The sequence below is a fragment of the Desmodus rotundus genome, chromosome 11, assembly GCF_022682495.2.
Source record: "Desmodus rotundus isolate HL8 chromosome 11, HLdesRot8A.1, whole genome shotgun sequence".
Classification (NCBI taxonomy): domain Eukaryota; kingdom Metazoa; phylum Chordata; class Mammalia; order Chiroptera; family Phyllostomidae; genus Desmodus; species Desmodus rotundus.
This window is the reverse complement of record NC_071397.1, coordinates 91,146,400-91,167,288: the sequence shown is the minus strand read 5'-3', so window position 1 is coordinate 91,167,288 and position 20,889 is coordinate 91,146,400. Positions and strand designations below refer to the sequence as shown.

The window sequence follows — 20,889 nt, the reverse complement described above, 5'->3', positions numbered from 1 at the left end:
AAAATTTATTTATTTATTTAGACTCGAGGAAGGGGGGCCAGAGAGGGAGAGAGACAGACAGACATTTATCAGTTGCATCCTATACTCACCCCGACTGGGACCAAACCTGCAACTTAGGCATGTGCCCTGACCTGGAATCTAATCTGTAGGACAATGCTTCAAGGAACTGAGTCATACCAGCCAGGGTCACTCCCTCATTCTTTAAACAATTTCTTCACTTGGCTTCTGAGATTTATACTCTTCTGGCTTTCCTCCTACCCACTGGCAGCTTCTTCTCAGTTCTGTCAGATTCTCTTGCTTTTCTGGAAACCTAAATGTTGGTGGGCTATGGAGTTCAGACCTAGGGTTTCTTTTTAAGGTAATCCATCCAAACACATTGCTTTAACAGAGGCTTTGCAAATTTACATTCCCAACTCCAAGGGAGCTCTCCCTCTTGAGTCCCAGACTAATGGAGCCTGCTGCCTGCCTCATCTCTCCTTCTGCATATCTAAAATTCTTCACTTTCCCCCATCTAAACAAATTTTTCCCCAGTCCTTCTCATCTCAGTAAATAATAGTACCATCATTCATCCAGTTGCTCCTTCTCTAAAGTCCCATATCCAATCCATCATCAAGTCATCTGAAAACAAATATTCTGAATCTGACCACTTTCCCCATTCATAACCCACACAAAGGTCTCCTCAGTGGTCTCCTCCCTGCCTTCACCATTTGCTCCACCTGCACTCCTACTCTAGTGAGCAGAGGGATCTTTGTGAAAAGTAAATCAGAGCAATCATTCCCCCTGCTCAAAATCCTACAACCGGCTAACTGCCACCCCTTGAACTTCATCTGCTACCACACTCCTTGTTCCCTCAGTTCTGAACTGAGCCTTTGGTTCTTTGATTTCTCAAGGAAGCCAATCTCATTCCTCCCTTAGGGCTTTTGGACTTGCTGCTCCTTGTGCCTGGAACACTTTCCCCTCAGATTACTTGCATGGCTCCTTCTCTTAAGACCTCCTTCATTAAGATCTCTGGCCAAATGTCGCTTCCTCCGAGACCACTTTCCAGACCAATTTCTCTATCAAAAATAATGCCATACTTGTCTACCCCCACATTCTTATACTCTGCTTTTTCTTCACAGCATTTTATTTATTTTCTATCTAGCTATCCCCACAATGTTAGCTCCAAAGGATCAAGAACTTTGAAATTTACTGCTATCGCCCCAGGATCTAGGTCACACATTTTGATGAAATGAAGGTTTTACTGTATGGTTTATTCACATTACTTTGTTTCAAAAATATATTTCCATGATCTAGATTTGGAAATGTATACACAATTTGAGGAAGAAGCAAATAAATTTTCAGTCTAATTCAGGACCACTTTTATCATTTAAAAGAGAATGAATCATGAAAATAAATGTAAACTTACTGTAAAATTCTTTGTGAAACTCATCACACTTGCTTGCTTTTCTAATAAAGACTGTCAAGTACACAAACAAGGAAACTGTTCAAATGTATAAATGTGTTTGGGGCTCCACTCCCTGTAATGGCCTAGCAGCTCCTACTAGACCAACTCTCACCATGAACAACCAGAAACAATAGACAAAGTATTAAAAAACTACTTGAAGGCAGAAGGCAGAAACAGCAATGAGGTGATGGTGGTGGTGGTGGTGCTAGGGGTGGGGAGAAGGGACTCAGTACTTGGAAGATGGAATGGGTTGACTTTCCATTTTTTAATGGCTTTCAGCCAGAGAGCAGAGGTAACACCGAGACTGAAAATCTGCAGTTTTACTCGCTTAATGAACCAAAGGACAAACTAACATAACCACAATAGCTGAAAACCTAGTGAGTAAAAAAGAAAAACAGAAGCATCAGATTCTATGTATTCTATCTGTACACATCTCTGATCCCCAAACTACACATATGGGAATGATTCTAAGCAGCCAGGCTAAGGCTAAAATAACAAAACTGAGATTTCAGTCTATACTTTGAGTTCAGCCATGTTAAATAAAACAGACAAGAGAGTAAGCAAGCAAGCAAGCAAACCAATGAACCAAACATCAATACTTACTGGAGGAACACAATGGAATGTATAGTCTCTACAATCTGGCATTCATAATACCCTTGCTCTCCAGGTCACAGAAGCTTCTGTATTAAAGGCACATCAATACCAGTTCGTAACTTAGATAACTATTTTAACTTGTCCACTATTTTATCTTCCGTCTTTCCTCTTCTGCTACCAGACTGAATGCCTGCCATCTCAGTTTATCTTGTTGCTATCAGTCATTTTTTCATCTCTTTCTAATTATTCAGAAACAGAGATTCAAAGGGGGCATGGTACATTAGGAAAAATTATAGAGAACACAGCAGGAAAAAGGTAGAGCCCAAATCATGAAGTGATTCAATGTCCTTATAGGCCATTAAAATTTGGAGGCTTTACCTTCAAGGTAATGGGAAGCCACCAAAGGATTTAAACTCTAAAGCAGGGAAGGTGACATGAAAGTATGTATATAAGGTCTGTCTAGAAGGTATCCAGCCATATAATATGAAAAATAGAGATTTACTTAAGAAGATACAAGAAACACTGTACCTAGGACAATGACACCTCAGTTCCCTTCAAAGTAGGCACCTTGAGACTTCACACAGTTCTCCCAGTCACCATCAGCTGCCCTGTTGTTTTTTTCTGAATCTCATCGATGGTCTGAAATCTCTTCCCTTTCAAAGGTGATTTTAGTTTTGGGAAAAGCTACAAGTCACAGGGCACCAAATCTGGGCTGTAGGGGGGCTGAGTCACCTGGGTGACTTGATATTTCAAATGAGATGTGATGCATGAGCAAGTATGTTGTTGTGATGAAGCTGCCAATCACCAGTTGCCTATAGCTGTGGCCTCCTGAGGCATCCAAATAGTTTCTACAGAGGAATGTTCAAGCTTAACACAAGATTTAATGCAGATTTGTTGCTCTACTAGCTCAGTCATTTTGAATGCAACAGCCACACAGTACACACACTCACTCAATGATGTCTAGCGCCCCCACTGACTAGTACAGTGAAGTCGTCACTGTTCATGCATGTGTGTTCCAGTTCACTCTCCTTGGCTGCCAGGTTGCATGGATGTTGCACATTCTCATTATATTAACAATGGCTGGACTTTTTCTGGACAGATCTCATAAATGAAGAATGGCAATAGTGTGGAGAAAAGGGTAAAAGGATATGTGAGAAGCGCAGTTAGAAAACTACTGATGTAGCCTAACCAGGAAATGGTAATAGCTTGTAATTGTAGAGTCAGCAATGGAGACTGAGTAGAAAAAGAAACTTAAGAGTTATTTAGGAAGTAATAATTAATAGCACTTGGTGATGGACTAGATATTGGGGTACAGAAGGAGGTGTCAAGGTTGATTTCTGACTTGCTCAATTGTATGGCAGTTCCACGTTAACTAGGGAATAATGGAAAAGGTCTAAGACTGTATGTAAACTAAGGGGTAGTTTATAGTTTGGTTTTGAACATGTCGAGACTAGGGAACATTCATTCACTTATTTTTGGCTGATTTTTTTTTCAATTACAGTTGACATACAGTATTATTTTAGTTTCAGGTGTCCAACATAGTGATTAGAAATTTATATAACTTATAAAGTGACTTCCCCCAGTAAGTCTAGTATCCATTTGATACCAGTTATTATAAAATTATTAATCATATTCCTTATGCTGTACTTTACATCCTCATGTACCTTTAAAACATTAAAATAGAGATATCACAAGAAGAAGTTGGAATATATGGGTCTGGAACTCAGGAGAGGTCTGGGCTGCAGATAAACATTTGAAAGGCATCTTTGGTGTTGGTGTTTATCAAAACTTGAATGTAGATGAGATAGATAATCCTACCATATAATTTAAGAACACTTGAAAATATTCTTGGTTATAAACATTATAAAACATTATACAGTCATTACTAATTTCCCCTAAAGGCCAAAATTCCTTATAGCCTGAAGGGACAAAAGTTTTGCCACCCTGAAACTGCTTTGGGGAATATTGATTTTAAATTATTTATTAAAAAACAACATTTAGAGAAAACTTTTGATTCTCCCCCTTTCTTGCCCAAGAGGCTCGGACAGAGAAACCTGCTTCATGAAGTCTTAGGATGTGCAAATTAGGCTAGCTACCACACATCCCACTGTTCTGAGTTGGCTAGCAAGAATTTTCCTGCCATGTATGTTCCCCTCTTCCTCAACTAACTGTAACTGCCCATTTTCACTTCTGAAACTAATATCCTCCACTTTCCTTTATCCAAAAATGTCTTATGTACCCAGTATTGCCTTACTGTCTTTGGAACTTACATGGAAATTTTCAGGTCTATGTGAATTCCCATGCACATATATTAAAACCTTGATTTCCTTCTGTCTGCTAATTTGATTATTAGCCCCGCCAGCAGAATTTTGAGGGTGGGGGAAGAAATACTAGTATTTTTTAGCCCCCCCATAAGCTCACACAACAAAACAGTATATATACAAATATTGATTTTCAAGTATCTTAATTTTTTGTTCAGGAAATAAATTTTAACATGACATACACTATAATAAAAAATTTAAATAAAATTAAAGAAAAAAATGTACATAGTTTAAAAGTCAAATAGTACTATAGAGTTTATCAGGGAAACCAGCACATTCCCTGCATCATGCCTCCTCACTCTTGTCCTATTCTGTAGAGGTAACCACTGCAGAAGGTTCTGATAGACTCTAATGCTAAAGTTTAAGTATTATGTAAAACTATATACATATCGTTTTATCTTTGTCCCATTCTTACATGACTGAGTTTTACTGAAACACAATTATGTTAACAGAAAAATATAGTTCATGCTGAATATCAAGGAGCAATAGATGTACTAAAATTCACTTCTCAACTGCATTAGGATTCTCCTTTAGTTTATGAAGAAGGCAAGGAGGTCTTTCCACTTTAGCATCTATACCATCATAAAATTTAACTGTGATTCTTACAGTAACTATTAAAGAGGATCATCTTTTCTGTGAAAACTGGAATCTTGATTTACACAGGATCCTAGGAAATTATCCTGTAAAAGTATGTAATTTAAGAAGAGATTAGAGAAAGGCCACGTTGCCTAATAGACTCCTTGCAAGACTTCTCTCACACATCTGTCCAATTTTACCTCTTAACACCAAACCTTGTCAACAAATTCTTTAAATTAATGTTAGTTCCAAAGTGAAGAAAGTAACATGTTCACTCCTGTATCAAACACTTAGAAAGTATATGGCAATTAGTAGATGCTTAGTAATTATTTGTTGCAATAAATCGCTAAATATGCATCAGAATACATCTAGATTTAAAGACTAGTAAAAAAAGTGGTATCTAACTCTCCAAACTGAAGTGTTTTCCTTACTCTCAGCTGTAAGTCAGTGCTGCTATAATACCTGTTTTGAAACTGCAAATTTGTTCCAGTGCAATTGATATATTAGGGAACAATTTGAGCATTAAGTAAATTTTGCTGTCTTGGACATGGACAACAGTGTGGTACATGTGGAGATGGGGTGGTAGAGGGTATGGGGCGATAAATGGTGAGGGAAAAATTTTAAAGTAAATTTTGCTGTGATTTTGACCGTGAGAAACACTAAATGAATGCGGAAACCATACTTTCTTGAAACAAACTATATATGAATATACAAAATGTGAATATGAACACACCTTAAACATCTGCCAGCCACCTCTCAGCTCAGAGCACCTGCGTGCAGTCTGTTACACCCATGCACATCTTGTGTTACAATTTTCCTTCTAATTTCAGAAAACCCCCCTTTAACCACTTTACAATAATAAGCTGCCATATCTATGCTCACTTTCGTAAGCATAAAAGCTTTTTCGTAAACTTCAGGCTTTTTCAAAGCAAAAAACATTTATTGTGTAAATATTGCATAACTATTTACATATTTTTTAACCACTTAACATTTATACTACTGTGTTTTTTGTAAAGGTTTCTATCTTTTTTTTTAATGTTCACCAATGAAGTTTTGAGTGTTATACTCTGAATTCCATTTTTTCCCAGAAATCCTGTGAGGTTTTTTCTGCACAATTTGCAAATTATAGTAATTTTTAGAAATACAATACTTATGTCAAATTTTAACAGAATTGTCTGTACTGCAAAGACCCTCTGACCTCAATGACTATTAACACTAACTTCCCCAGGATGTCTAATGGGAAGGCAGAATCTTTCAATTTATCTCTTTGGTTGTCTATATGCTGTTAACAATTTCTCATCACTAACTATAAGGTGTCTCTTCTGTAAATTGCCTGACATTATCATACTGCAGCTCAGTTTTTCTTCAAAGAATATTTTTATTATAGAAAGAAGCACTGATAGGCAGTAAAAATAGCTAAGTGATGTTATAACTTTTAAAACTAAAATGCCATTTAGGTAATAGTTGATGCACTTCACATTTTTTACCTTAAAAAGAATTTACAAATATTAAACATGAAAAATTTCAAAGTTATTTTTAACAGCAAATTATTAGAATTATAGTTCTTGGAGCATGATGTTACAACTTTATGAAGGCAAAGCAAACTTCCCTCCAAAACCTATAATATCAAGCTACTTTCCTACAAGTTCAAATACAAGAATTATAGCAATGTTATTTAAAAATCTAAAGTTCAAATACTAACACCACTTAAGATTAAAAATAAGATAATTATAATCCATCTTTAGAATAAAATAGCTGCCATATTTAATCATTTTATATAGTTAACTAGTTATTTACAAACATAAAATAACAGAAATATACCAAATCAGCCATCTAAATGCTATTTACTTTAACTATTATGTTCAGATTTAGTGTCACTTATAAGCTTGAAGGGAGCGAAGGATTATGTTACCAAACAATGGATTTCTCAACTTTATAACCCTTAATAATTTACTTTCTAAAGAAACATAATAAACATTAATAGTTGAAGTAACATAATGATACATATTACCTCTTCTTAAAAAGAAAACTTCCCAATTTTCTCATTTAATACACTGCCTCAAGCTCATGAATGCTGACCATTTCTTATGGTTAAAAGGCTTACCAGTAATAAGTTCTTCTAAAAGGAATGTGCAAGTCAGCCACACTTGGCAATTTACGTACTGTGGTTTTGTGGTGAGTGCTACCATTTTCTAAGGATCAAGAAAAGTGCAATAAATCTAAGACAGAATGGTTATAATTCATCAAAACATATTATATAACTACCTTTTTGTATATTTTTCAATTCATATCTCATTATTTTCCAACACATTAGGGCTTTAAGATAAAAACAAGAGCCACTGTTCAGTGCCTCCTTCTTTACTTAAATTTTGGATAATTCATCCTCTGCATAGATATTATCTTTAAAAAAAGATGATGTAAATGTACTATGAGAGTAAGTTCCTATAATGGGTTAAAGGAGAAAAAAGGAGAAAGATAATGAAAGCACCTGGAAGAACGAATTTGCATTTCACATTAACCAAAATTTGTAATGAACCAATGAACTCAATGACATGTGAAATTATAATAATTTGGTTAAAATATTAATATAAAATGGCATTTTCATAGGAAGATTAAGAGAAAGTTATGAGAAGTTTCACCAACTGATCCCTACCTATGCAGCTGCAATCCCTTCTTGACCTTATGGTTTCTGTTTTTCTCTTAACACTTTGCCCTTCTTTCTAACGTCATGGCCCTCCTCAACTGACTTTCTCCAGATGGGACTGCTAACCAGCTGCTAGGTGTGTGTCATGGCACTGGGAGTGTGACGATTAAGTTCATGAGTTAGATATAATGTAAATGGATAGTTATTATTGATATCTTAAATAAAACCCTTAATAACTAACAAAACCTAAACTGACTTGTTCAATTATACACATACACTTGATTGGTCATTTGACAACTGTGGTATATCATGAGACCATTAAGCCTGCTAACAAAAATAAAATCTATGTGTAAAGGAAAACTTTTAAACAAAGATTTCATTACTATAATGGTACTCAGAATCTTAAAAATAAATTAAAGAGAATTCAAGATGGGCAAAGTTAAAACTGATAAAACAATATTGGCACTGCAACAAATTCAATAAAAAGAAAAAAATATTAGACTGAATCAAGTCTCTAAAATATAATACGTACAATGCAATAATTTTCTTACGTATGTGCCAGTCTTTCAAATCTAACACTTGGTTGTATAGATGGCTATTAGTCTTATAATTATAGTGAACGAAGTTTTTGTTAGATGGTCAAGAATAACTTCAGAACTGCAGAGAAACTCTTATCTCAGCAAATTTATTATATATAAATCTGTTTCACATTTTTCCAAACAATTATAAATACCCTTAGAGAATATTTAATATTTTTAATTGTGTAATTGAGTAAGAAAGAATCAGAATATGATCCTATAATACTTATCCATAAATCTAGAAGGACTTCCCTAATGAAATGAACTTTGAACTGTAAACTATATGAAAGTGATCATCTAATTAACATCTTTACAAAATAACATTTTCTAATGTATTATTTTAATATATTTTCATATGTATTGTGTGTATATGTATTTTAATAAATTCACCGAATGACTACTAAATACTATAATGGGTGCTGACATATTAAAATTAGTAAAAGCTGTTGCTTATGTTCAAAAAAAATTTAGGAGACAAACATCAACAAACAAATATAATAACTGAGTTGGATGTACAGTATACAAGGGAAAAGGAGGGAGCAGTCAATTTTGATATAAGGGGAGAACTTTAAAAGAGGATTCAGTAAAGGTGACAACTAAGCTGGGCCTTGGAAGATGAAAACATGTTTACTGGGTGGGTATGTGAGAGGAAAAGAGTATCTTAGACTAAGTAATTGCACCTGGAAAAAGACTTAAAGGAGTAAAATAGAATGGCAAGTTTGGGAAACCACAAGTAGCTGGCTATTGGTGAAGTGCAGGCAGTAAATCTAACAAGGAGAAAGTAGGATGAAAGATGAGGATAAAAACGTGGGACAGGTAGGGTTACATCATAGAAGATCTAATTGACCTCCTTTGCATCATGTACACCGCATTCCACAAGTCAGCAAAAACAACATGCCTCTCCTTTTCTCCATTCAGATAATTTATCTCTGAAGTTCCAGGCCCTGCCTGGTTCTGTGACATCCCACCAAGTCCCAGAGATGGGCATGCATTCATTCAGCAACGTTTACTCTGTGCCATGGGGAGGTGCGTAACCTGCAATGGAGGTCAAGAGAAAGAAATGCCTAACTCAGGAATTAAGGACAGGCAGGAGAAACTTCACAAAGAATGTAGTGCTTGGGCTTACCCATGAGAGATGAGTAATAAAAGTCTTGCAGGATATCAATGACAACTGTGTTGGGAGAAAGGTCATGAAAGAACATGACAAATTTAATCAATTGTGGTATAATGCAGCCAGGAAGTGAGATGAGATTGAAAAGGTGGGAAATTTTCAGTGAAAAATACAAAGATTTCAGGTAATGTAAAATATACATATAAGAAAATTTAACTGGTCTGAAACTTTCTCAGAGATATGACCCACTTTTTGGTTCACCATTTCTGGTATCCATTCCATAAACACTGCCCACTATATGCCATGCAATGTGCTCTAAAATATGCAAAGATGAATGAAATATAGTCGGTGCTTTTGAGAAGATTAAAATCTAGTAGAATTCAGATTTATATAGGACTTTTTTAAAAAAAAGATTTTATTTATTTTTAGAGAGAGGTAAGGGAGAGAGAAAGAGAGGAGAGAAACATCCATGTGTGGCTACCTCTTGTACACCCCTACTGGGGACCTGGCCGCAACCCAGGCATGTGCCCTGACTTGGAATTGAACCAGCGACCCTTTGGATCACAGGCCCATGCTCAATCCACTGAGCTACACCAGCCAGGGCTATATAGGACTTCTTATAGCAAATATTTGTTATCTCATATTACCTTCCCCATATATGAAGCAGAGAAGACAATCGTTATACCATTTTTTTTAAACTGAAGAGAATCGAAGGGAGACATATTAAGATATATATCCAGTTTCAGCTAAGTCAGTAGCAAATCCGTATTCTTAGTCAGTAGTTCACTGCTACTGAAATCAGTTGTGAGATGGGTTGAGTGAAATTAGTGAATAATAAGGTACCAGAGTTCTAGCTCTTTACTTATGTTTACATAAATTAAAGTATCTAATCTAGAGACAAACACATGTGTTCAAAGAGGAGCATATAAAGATGATCACACCTCAGTATATATTAGTAAAAACAACCTAAGTGTCCATTGAGGAAAGAATAAGTAAATTACTGTATAGCAATACTATGAAATACCATGTAACTGCTTTTTTTTTTAAGTGGAGTAAGATATCCAAATAATTATACAGACATTACCAAATGAAAAAGATGCAAAATCCATGTAGAACCAATTTGTGTTTTTTTAAAATAAGGATACCAAAAAGAGATTTATAGGAAAGGTTCTAAAAGGATATCACTAATTATTTTGAAGATGGAGGTGGGGAAAGGGACCCATGGATGGAAGATGGTCCAAGGAGGTTTAGTCATCTCTATTATGTTTTCATTTTTATAAGAATATGCATGCATTACTTATGTAGTCAGTATAAAGAACTGAAGATAATTAGAACAGAATAATTTCCTTATAAAAGTATTTCCTATATATTTCCACATAATGTTACCTGTATTCTGATATGTGCATAGGAGAGTAATAGTAGAATGGAATGAGTTATTTGAAAGTATTTGTACTTAGCCAACTATACGCACTTTTAAATACCTAAAGATTATGTTATCTATGTTGACATTTTTAATGATATAGTTAACAGATGCAGCAATTATCAATTTTCAGAATGCTTGACAAGTAAGATCTACAGTTATGTTTTAATTTAATTAATTTATCCATGACTATCTCTATGCTTAGTCTTCTAATTTATAGTCCAGGTCTGTCTCTTTTTCTCTGTCACCCAAAGGCTACCTCAAAATGAACTAATATGCAGCCCTCAAACTGAGTAAGCAGTACTTATCTACCAATGAGATGGTTTAAATGTTTAAAAGAAAGAGGTAAGGGGTAGTAGAAAAATAAGTTTATTGTTACTATTTCAAGCTTAAAAGTCTACTAATAAATGCAGCACTGTTATAGAAATTTATCACACATAAAGGTGGACAAGAAAATTTTTCTGAGCTTATAGTATAATCACTAAAGTTTAGCACTTACTATGGACCGGGTCCTGTGCTAAATGATTGACATGTATTATTTCAGTTACTTCTCACAACATTCCTGTAGTAAGGATTAAATGAGACATTGAAGGTAAAACTCTTCATACACAATGACTCACACATATAATAATAAATGTTGTCCTTTATTAGGTATTACTACTGCCTAATCTCCTAACTTTATCAAGCAATTCTCCCTCTGCCACATCCAGCTTTTCAAAAAACTCACTGATGTAAGTGTACCAGGGCCAAGAAATCTTCAATGGAGCCCTATTATTTACTGAATTAAATCAAACTCCTTCACTGGACATTCATAAGCATACACGGCAGCTCCATCTCCCACAACCCTGTACCTTACTATTTTCTAGGCACACTGGACTGCTCACAATTTCTAGGATATATTACATACTTTCATTTCCATAACTTAGAAATACTCTTACGAATTCTTCTATCCTTCAAGGCTCAGTAGAAACAGTACTTTCCCCCACAAAATTGACTCTCTCTGGTACCTTCAACTATACTGTTTGCATCTTTATTATGATACTTTAAAAAAAATTACTTGTCTGTAAGCTCACTCAAAGTAAGGTTTATTCTTTTTGACATCCTCACTGTGCTTAGCACAGTGCTTTAAACACAATTTGCACTCAATAATAAAGGAGTATTTTTACCATTACTAACAACCCCAGTGATAACTATTAAGATTGAAAATCAGATGTAATTCCCTCTTCAATTTTTCCTTTAATTCACTTAACAGTAGTAATGCTCCTATAATTCTAGTAGTAGCTCCCTTTCCAGTCTTAATTCAACACTCAGATAAAATTTTTTCAATACCAAACAAATAATGTGGCATATAATCAGTGACCTAATACTGACTAGATCGGCTGATTTTAAATTCATTTTGCATTAACAATGGAGGGAGGAATTTAAAGCTCGAGCTAGAATATTAGAATCATCTCTTAAAATCACAACTGGAGTATTAAATTCCTCTGTTCAATATTGGGTAATCTCTAACCTATATGGACTGAACTTTAAAATCAAAACATATGGTCCTGGCTGGTGTGGCTCAGTGGATTGGGCTCTGGCCTGTGAACCAAAAGGTCACCAGTTTGCCAGTCAGGGCATGGGTTGCGGGCCAGGTTCCCAGTTGGTGGTGTGCAAGAGGCAACAGAGATCGATGTTTCTCTCCCTCCTTTCCCCTCTCTCTGAAAATAAATAAATAGCTCTGGCTGGTGTGGCTCAGTGGACTGAGTGCCCACCTGTGAACCAAAGGGTTGCTGGTTCGATTCCCAGTCAGGGCATGTGCCTGGGTTGCAGGCCAGGTCCCCAGATGGGGGAACGTGAGAGGCAACCACACATTGATGTTTCTCTCCCTCTCTTTCTCCCTCCCTCCCTGCGTCTAAACATAAATAAATAAATAAATAAATAAATAAATAAATAACATTTAAAATAAAATATATGTATGATTATTTTTTTTAATAAGTAAAAATCAGCTTTCATGGATTGTTTCTAAATTTATACAAATTGTTAAAAGCGATCAATATCCTTAAAAACTAATCAACCTTAACCTTCAAACCATTCATAGGTAGTTTCTTCTTGGTTAAATCTAAGGCAGCAGAAAAATTTCAGTTTTTAGTTTTGTTGTTACGTTTTATTGTTATAATTCCAAATACTTGTAACTTTCTAGTACGGTTATTTTTTTGAGCAATCAAGTAAAAACATGGTAAATATTAGTTATATACTTATATTTAAAATATAATTAAATTCTTCAGGTAACAGTTAGTTCCATATAATACATTATTTGGTTGTATCCAGAACTCTTACTTATGATATCCAATTACTGAAGAATATGTTAACCCTTTATATGAAGGCATTCATAGTATAGAATGATTAAGGAACTCAGGATGAAGAAGTAGTTTCATTAATTTAATTCCTTACATTACTTGCTCTACATGTGAAACTCTTAAAGGAAGATAGTTCTATTGTGGTTAATGTTTACTTTTCAGTGAAGACCAGATTACTTTTTGTATACATTTATAGGGCTTAACTCAATAGCATTTCAAATTTATTTTTCTTAATTTGTTTATGGATTAGTTTGCTACTACTAGCAAACAAGTTAAATTAGAAATATTCAGGCAAAAGGTATGTTAAGGTCAATACTAGCCGCAAGTTACCTCGATGTTAGGGATGCTACTATACTTGAAAGCAAGAGGACCACAGATTTTGAAAGTAAAGTTTTGGTTATTAAAGATTTCATTGTAAGGCAGTTACATAGGCTAAACTTGACTGGTGCCATCCACTTTAGCATACCTGGAAATAGAAAAATTCAAATTGTAGCTGTTCTTGGTTGGCCCATTGCCATTTTTGCAGCTTACAAATTTTTAATTAAGTAACTGCAGTGAGCTCATCTCTACTGGATACTTCTTTTCCAGGGCAGGTCCAGGAACTGGGTCTGGAGCCTTGAAAGCAGAAGAGAAACTAGAGTAAACTAGAGGTAGACAGAACAAGAAACGTGACCAGATAACATTATGAGATCTAACAGCAGTTAGGCAGTCCCCAATGTCTCTAACGTAAAATATTCTGAAGTAGAAAAAGGGTCTCTTAAGTTATACGTTACCAGACGATACTATTTACATTAGTTAAGTCATTATTTTAATCTACCCAACTCTATTCTAAACTCCCAATCTTGAAACTGAAACAATAACCTTTATAAGATCTCTAGTGGCTTTTAGCAATAGACTGTCCAATATCAGACTACAGAGTATAACAGAGAGAGAAAAACAATAAACCCATTTTCAACAGTAAAACTTTCCAAAGTCCTCACTTTTGGGTCATTCTGCTTTTCTCTTTAGCTATCCTATTTACAATCCTCTTCTAACTGCACACCTAATTTCTTAAATCAATGCTCTTGAGGTTTCTTCAAGAAATGATTTAGATATATCCAAACAATGAATTAAATTTCAAATTCCAATTAAAAAAATACTTGGTAATTCATAAAGAGGGAAGCAAAGAACAGCTCATAAGATGTAGTTCTTAAACACACTGGAAATTCTCTCTTCCATTACCAAAATAGATTCAACGATGAAAAAAAATTTTTTTGGTTAGTCCATATTGAAAAACAAAAACAAACAACCCTAAAACTCCAAACGTTACAGAAATGGGAGGATATGAAAAGCGGTAGACTGTTGCACTAATTAGATCACCAGGGCCTGGAAACAATGTCCTTATGCTTGGTGAGCTGGCACCCTAAGGAGTTTCTCCAAGAAACCAACCCCACAACAGTCAAAACACACTGAATTGCCTGCTGCTGCCAAATGATAGGTGATTGTGAGAATTATAACAAGATCAAAAAAAAAAATGAAGACAAGGATTCAAATAACTTAACTCCCTGCATCTTTAGTAACTAGCAATACAACAAAGGAAAACAGAATTAAGTAGTTTTTAAGAAAAATATAAATTTTTGATCTTTTGTGATAGCATATTGTTGGTGGAAAAAATCTGGTTTGCAGTATTGCCTTGGACTAAAGCTCTCTGCAGAAGTTTCCTTTCTATTAAATGGGACATCACTGCCCACCTCACTGGACTGACATGAGAATTAGCTTAAGTATAAAAAAAAAGCTGGCAAAACAATCTGGCATATAGTAGGTATTCGATACATTTTCTTTATTACTAAAGGATAAAACATTTTTTATTCTAAACATGGGTATAATTTCATTTTCATAAATACTAAAGCAATAGCTATGTAACAAGCTTTAGTTTTAAATAACTCCTCTGCATCACATCCTAATAGATAAAACCAATTTATCATCATTGATTGCAGAACTACAAGGTAGATGTATGAGAGAGCTCAATTCTGAGAGCTAATGATGAATAAAAATGTAACAATTTACATTTAGTGGCAAACAAGAAGACATGTAATTCTTTTCCAAGTACAGCAGAAAATACTTTTGTCAACACACCTCTTTTGTTAAGGTTATAGATCTGGAATACAGTGCTTTTTAAAAAACAAAAGAATCAACACATGATATAACTTGGGTCTTGAAGTCAGGAAATGCTTTAAGGGCAAAGGAAAGTCTTACATTTGTGCAATAATTTTCCTTACTGATAGAACAGAGGGTTCCACACAAAATTATTATTTACCAAATATGGCTCAAAGATCAGATTACACCTTCTCTGGCTTTACCAAGTAATAGACTATCACAGCCACAAGGAATTAAAAAAAAAAAAAAAGATTTCCTTAAAGTCATTCTAAATGTATTTACTGCTACAATTTTATTTCAAAGTAGTTTAAAAGTTAATATAAAAAGTGTCTTATTCAAAATAGGATGCACTTTTCTTAGCGATATAAATAGTCTGTTGCATTCCCCTAACAGCAAAACAAAAAAAACCAAAAAAACAACAAAAACTATTTTAAGAATGAAGATTCCCATTCATTGACCCATATGAATAGGCTTTCAGTTTAAAGAACATAAAAGAAAAAAACACAAACTAAAATCCACTTTAGATTGACTTCTATCATACTGAAATCTCATTACTCATAGTAATACTTCAGTTGATTCTTTTGTCTTTTCCACATATATAAAGTCATCTATAAATAATGAATTTGCCTCCTTCCTTTCAAATAATTACATCTCCTATTTTTTTTTTTTGTCTAATTATATTGGTCAGCATTCTCAAGTCAATGTTATATAATAGTACTGCTGGCCACATCTTCCTTGATTCATGGCTTTTTAAAAGGAATTTCGTTATTTCACTAAATACTAAAATAGGAATTCAACCATAAAAAATGCTGACTTCTGGTCTGAGATACATAAAATCTTAGGTATATCAATTCGTTCATTTCACTAAGGATTCTTATCAGAAATAAATGTTGTTTTTCTTTTCTCTTTTTGGTGTCCTTTAGTCATAATCCCCCTCTCACCTACTAATATGAATTTGATTTATCATTATGTCCTAGAGTGACTCCAATTACAGTATTATTCTGTTAATGAAATGACAGATTCCATTTACAGTTTTATTAAGCATTTTTGACACCAACTTTTGTCAGATTTGTGTGTCTTTCATATTTTATCATGTGATCCTGTCTTTGTAAAATGAACTGGGAAGCTTACCATTTTTCCTCTATATGTTCTAAAATAGTTACCTGGTGCTTGATGTTTTAAGGAACTCAATGGTAAAACTTCCTAGGTCTGGTGCTTTTTTATGGGAAAAGTCTTATACTAATAACACTAGCATTTTTCATTTGTGGCTCCGTATCTTACCCCCTTCTTTCATATTTCCCTTTTCAATCTCTCCTTTCCACCTATGAACATGTGTATGTCTTGTTTAGCAATTATTTATTTACAAAGCTATTTATTAAAATTGGTACTTTATTCAAGGCACTGAGGAAACAGAGGAGAGCTGTTATTCCTGCCCTTTACCTACCCCTACCTAATCCAGTAAGAACCATAAACATGCAAGCAAAAAACTGCAATAGCAACATAAAGAATGAATATGCTATGCCAGTCCATGTATCTACCATTCATGTCTCGCCAAACTTACCTACTGAGTACTTACCCTATGGCCTCAACTTTGTTTTAACCTGCCTTCAAGTTTCCTCCCTTGAAAATAGTTTTATTATAATCACCAAATTCAACCTCTTAAGGATCCTCGTCTATCTTTTTGCAATAACTTTAAGTTCATAAATATTTTAAGGTTTATTAGGCATTTCTACTTTACCATATCATTTGATCCTTATGAAAACCACTGAGGAAGGCTAGGTAGTTATTACTCTCCCTTTTCTGCAAGGCTCAGAAAATTAATTTACTGATTATCAAAACTCCAATGAACAGCAGAGTCAGAGCCAGAAATGTATTTGTTGCTAATTCCAGATCCAGGGTTCCTTCTCTATATTGTTACTAACTTGACTGACCAATTACTAACTTGATTACTGCATGTTCTTCTAGTTTCCCAGGGTCCTTATTTCTATGTTTGTTCTTAATGTTTGTCAAAAGAATGTAGGTGTAAAATTATGACATTCCTTCTCTAACTCCTTCCCCTGGCATCTCATTTACACTTAGAGCACAATCTAAGGAGAAGCTCCTTTGAACTGCGGTTTAAGTTTTCTATTCTACTTGATGAAACGTAAACACTCAGAATTGTAGAATGATACTGAAAGAAGCCTTGCAGATTATCTAACCCAATATCCTTATTTAATAGAAGAAAATCAAAGGTCAAATCATACAACTTGGTAGCAGAATTTGAATAAAAGTTTAATACAGAATTTGCCTTTTAGAACTTACAAATCACAAAATAAATGCATACGTTTGTACACAATAAATAGAAACCACTTAATCTAATTTTAAGTATAATTACTGGACTTATTTCATTTTTGTCAAAGAAACACTATTCCCTATTTCCAAGAGCTTTCATTTATATGACAGTATTAACATATGGAGTCCATTTATCGAAGTAGAGTTTTAGAAATGTCACAGAATGGCAATGCAGTTAAAACCTACCCAATTCTTTATATTCATGCATTAATTATCTATATTTCAGATTTTTTAAGTGCACTGGGAATCAAAATCACACCACTACCTGTGGTAATGCTTCCTAGCTAGGGTGATACAACCCAATCTACAGGGCAGACACAGACACCACTGGGCTGCTTGCTGAGAAGCACTTACATCAGTGGCTGACACATGGTACACATTCGAAACACGTCAGCTACTACTGCGGCTGCTGCAACCACGACTCCCTTTGAATATATTCGTATCCTATAAAGATGGCCATATCAATGACTCAACCACACAGAAAAGACTACTGTGAGGGGACAAGCACCTCACTGTACTCCTTTCAGTCTACTTTCCAGGTGAGCACGGCCCCGATTCTTAGTTATCCAGGGACACCTCTCTGACCACTCCCAACCTAGAAGTCTGGAGGCTCAGAAAATTCAGAGCTTATTTTAAAAGGGCATTTTATACTCTAATACATCTGAGCTGTTACTTTATCCATGATATGAAATACATGAAAAATAAAAGGGAATCTCATGTGAAGCAAGTTTAAACTTAAACTCTTTCCTAAACTAGCTTCCCTCAACTTCTCACTTTTATCATAAGTAGCAATTCTCTTTTTAGTCTGAAAACGAAAATTACCTAAGCTCTTCAGGTGCCTCTCTCGACTCCTTTAACTCTCATCTATTTAATTATCATCATCCTTACACAATTTCTAAAAGTTTCCTCACTGGTTGTTACCATCAATACAGTCTACAATCACTTGCACAGTACTGAAATCTAAAAAGTACTGAAAAGATCTTTTTTCATGAAACTCCATGTCAAAACTATCTGGTAGTGGCAAAAATCTGCTTTGAACTGATATGAGGCTATAGGCTTTATTTGGCCTACTTACTGTGAATATTTCTATGTTTCACTGCAAAAATGTTAGTGTTTAATTCTGAGCGATACCTCAGATCTTCCTGGGAGTGTTACATAATATATACTATACACACAATGTTACCTTTCAAAAACTCAAAAAAAATTGCATTCCAAAACACAGTTGGCCTCTGGGTTTCAGATGAGGTATTGTGGAGCTGTTCAAGATTATTCCAAGAATCCTGACTTAAGCACGCTATTCCCTTCTTTCTGATACTTTCCCTTACACCACTCCATGTATTTCAGCCTTACTATTTACCACTCAGTCCTGTAAGAGGATTTGGAATTATCAGTTCTACTCCACCCCTACTGCTACCACACTACCCACTGATCATCCAGCATCTGAATGGACCAGACCTGTAGGGTATACCTCCGCGCCACACCAAGGCTTCCCACTTGACCTATCAAGTACGTTATAGCAGATTAAGAAATGCTCCTTCATAATCATGTTAAATATTTTACTCCTGTGAACAAATTAATAAACTGGAGCAGATAAACAATCAGAGAGTAACAGAAGTGACTGTGGGATCACAGACAAATGTTTTTTTTAACTGTGAAACCTTAGTTTATCTATAGTTGTGAGCTGAAAAGGTCTTCCCTCTTTTTAAAAATGTAATAAAATTAAAAAATTTTCTAAACCTATATTTATTCTGTAATTAAAGCAAACAAATGAAAAATTTACTAGGCTCCTTTGCTGGTGTAGTTTTCAATGCCTCCTCCAGTTTGGTTCCACCAGATCTGGTGTCATGGACATGGACCCCTGAGGCAGTCTGGATGGACAAAGCTACAGAATTCCCAGTCAGAATGTTTTTAAATGCGTAATATAGAGCACACAGGGATTACAAAGAAAGAGTTTTAGTGAAATATAGTTGATTTTTAAATGCAGAAAATATGATTACAAAGAAAACCAGTCATACAAAAAGTTACCAAGTGTTTCTAAAATCGTATTTGTAATATATATGCTTCTTTATTAACACTCAACACATTAAAATCTAACAGGGTCTAACAACAACCATAATTTTGAAGTAGAAATCTGCATAAATTATATTCAAAGATGTCCACAATTGTAAATTAGTATGAAAATATCAGTGCTTTTTTGATTAGTAATAAAATCAAAGGCACTGCTAATACTACTGTGGTTATTGCTTAAAATAATAGAAGGAATGCTAAATTTCAGTTGTGGTTATTTTTAGTGAAAATATTAAAATGTGATTTTTTTCCTCATCTAATTGCATGGATTCCTGTAAGTTCTACCCTTAGACCCCCCCCTTCAGGGATCATGGAGACTAGTGTAAAACTCTTTGTGTTAAACCCACCTACTTTTATTTCCTACCCCCCTTCACCTGTAAGAATCCAGTCAGGCTTGTCTGAGCACGTTCATCTATGCTTTCTCTCCTGACTATGCTTAGAATGTCATTTCTCCACTTTGATGCTTATCAAAATCTCAACTTCCTCTTCAAAACCGTTCAAGTTTCATCTCCTTCTTGAATCCTCATTCTACTGCCCCAGCCCCATGAATCCCTCTACTCCTAAAACTTTTTACTTTTTGAGGGAGAGAACCATCAATTTGTTGCCAGTTGCCTCTCTGTCTGTGCCCTGACTGGGAATGGAATTTGCGACCCAGGCATATGTCCTGACCAGGAATCGAACTGGGGACCTTTTGCTTTGTGGGATGATGCCCAACCAACTGAGCCATATGGGCCAGGGCTATTCCTAGAATTCTTAATGTAAGGCTTCATGATCCAACATTTAATTATTTTCTTACAGTTCTACTTCTCTGTCTCCTCATCTAAGGTAGAAGATCCCTGGGGATATGAGCTATATGCTTGTATATCAACACTGCCTATATATAACATAGCCATACAGACTGTATGCAATAAACTATTCTCAGTAAATCAAGTATTAGAATATCATTTGTTTGGTAAATTTAAGTAGCAGAAAATACATACAGAAAAGGCCAAAAGTTCTACTAAGCAGTTAAAATAGATGTTATAAATAAAGCTTAATAGTTCACCCTCAATCAGAACCTAAATACTCCTACTATATTAAACACTCAGAAGCTTATTTATTAGGCAGTAATAAATTCCAAATAATAAATCAGGAAAGGAGTACTAAAGTAGGCATAAAACAATGATTCATTTCAAAAGTATTTGCTAAGCACCTACTACATGCCAGACACTTTTCCAGATTCCAAGATTCAGGGGTAAAAAAACAAAACATCTCACATAGGACTTTTCTGTTAGACCTTGGACTAGAACTTGGGGCTCCTGACTCTAATTCTAAAGCTCTGAAACAAA

At 34.9% G+C, this 20,889-nt stretch overlaps 1 protein-coding gene across 6 annotated transcripts in view; it reads right to left on the bottom strand.

Annotated features, from left to right (window-relative positions):
* The window catches only part of TAB2 (TGF-beta activated kinase 1 (MAP3K7) binding protein 2), a 76,662-nt gene that overhangs the window by 37,258 nt on the left and 18,515 nt on the right, over window positions 1-20,889 (bottom strand). For 3 of the 6 annotated variants that reach the window (XM_053913504.2, XM_053913507.2, XM_053913509.2), the window contains exon 2: window positions 13,494-13,642. The exons of 2 other annotated variants lie outside the window; for them this stretch is intronic. The gene's annotated coding sequence lies outside the window, so the exon portion shown is untranslated. Of the gene's footprint in view, window positions 1-7,039; window positions 7,128-13,493; window positions 13,643-20,889 lie in introns of all 6 variants that reach the window. One more of the 6 variants, XM_053913506.2, reaches the window with a different exon arrangement.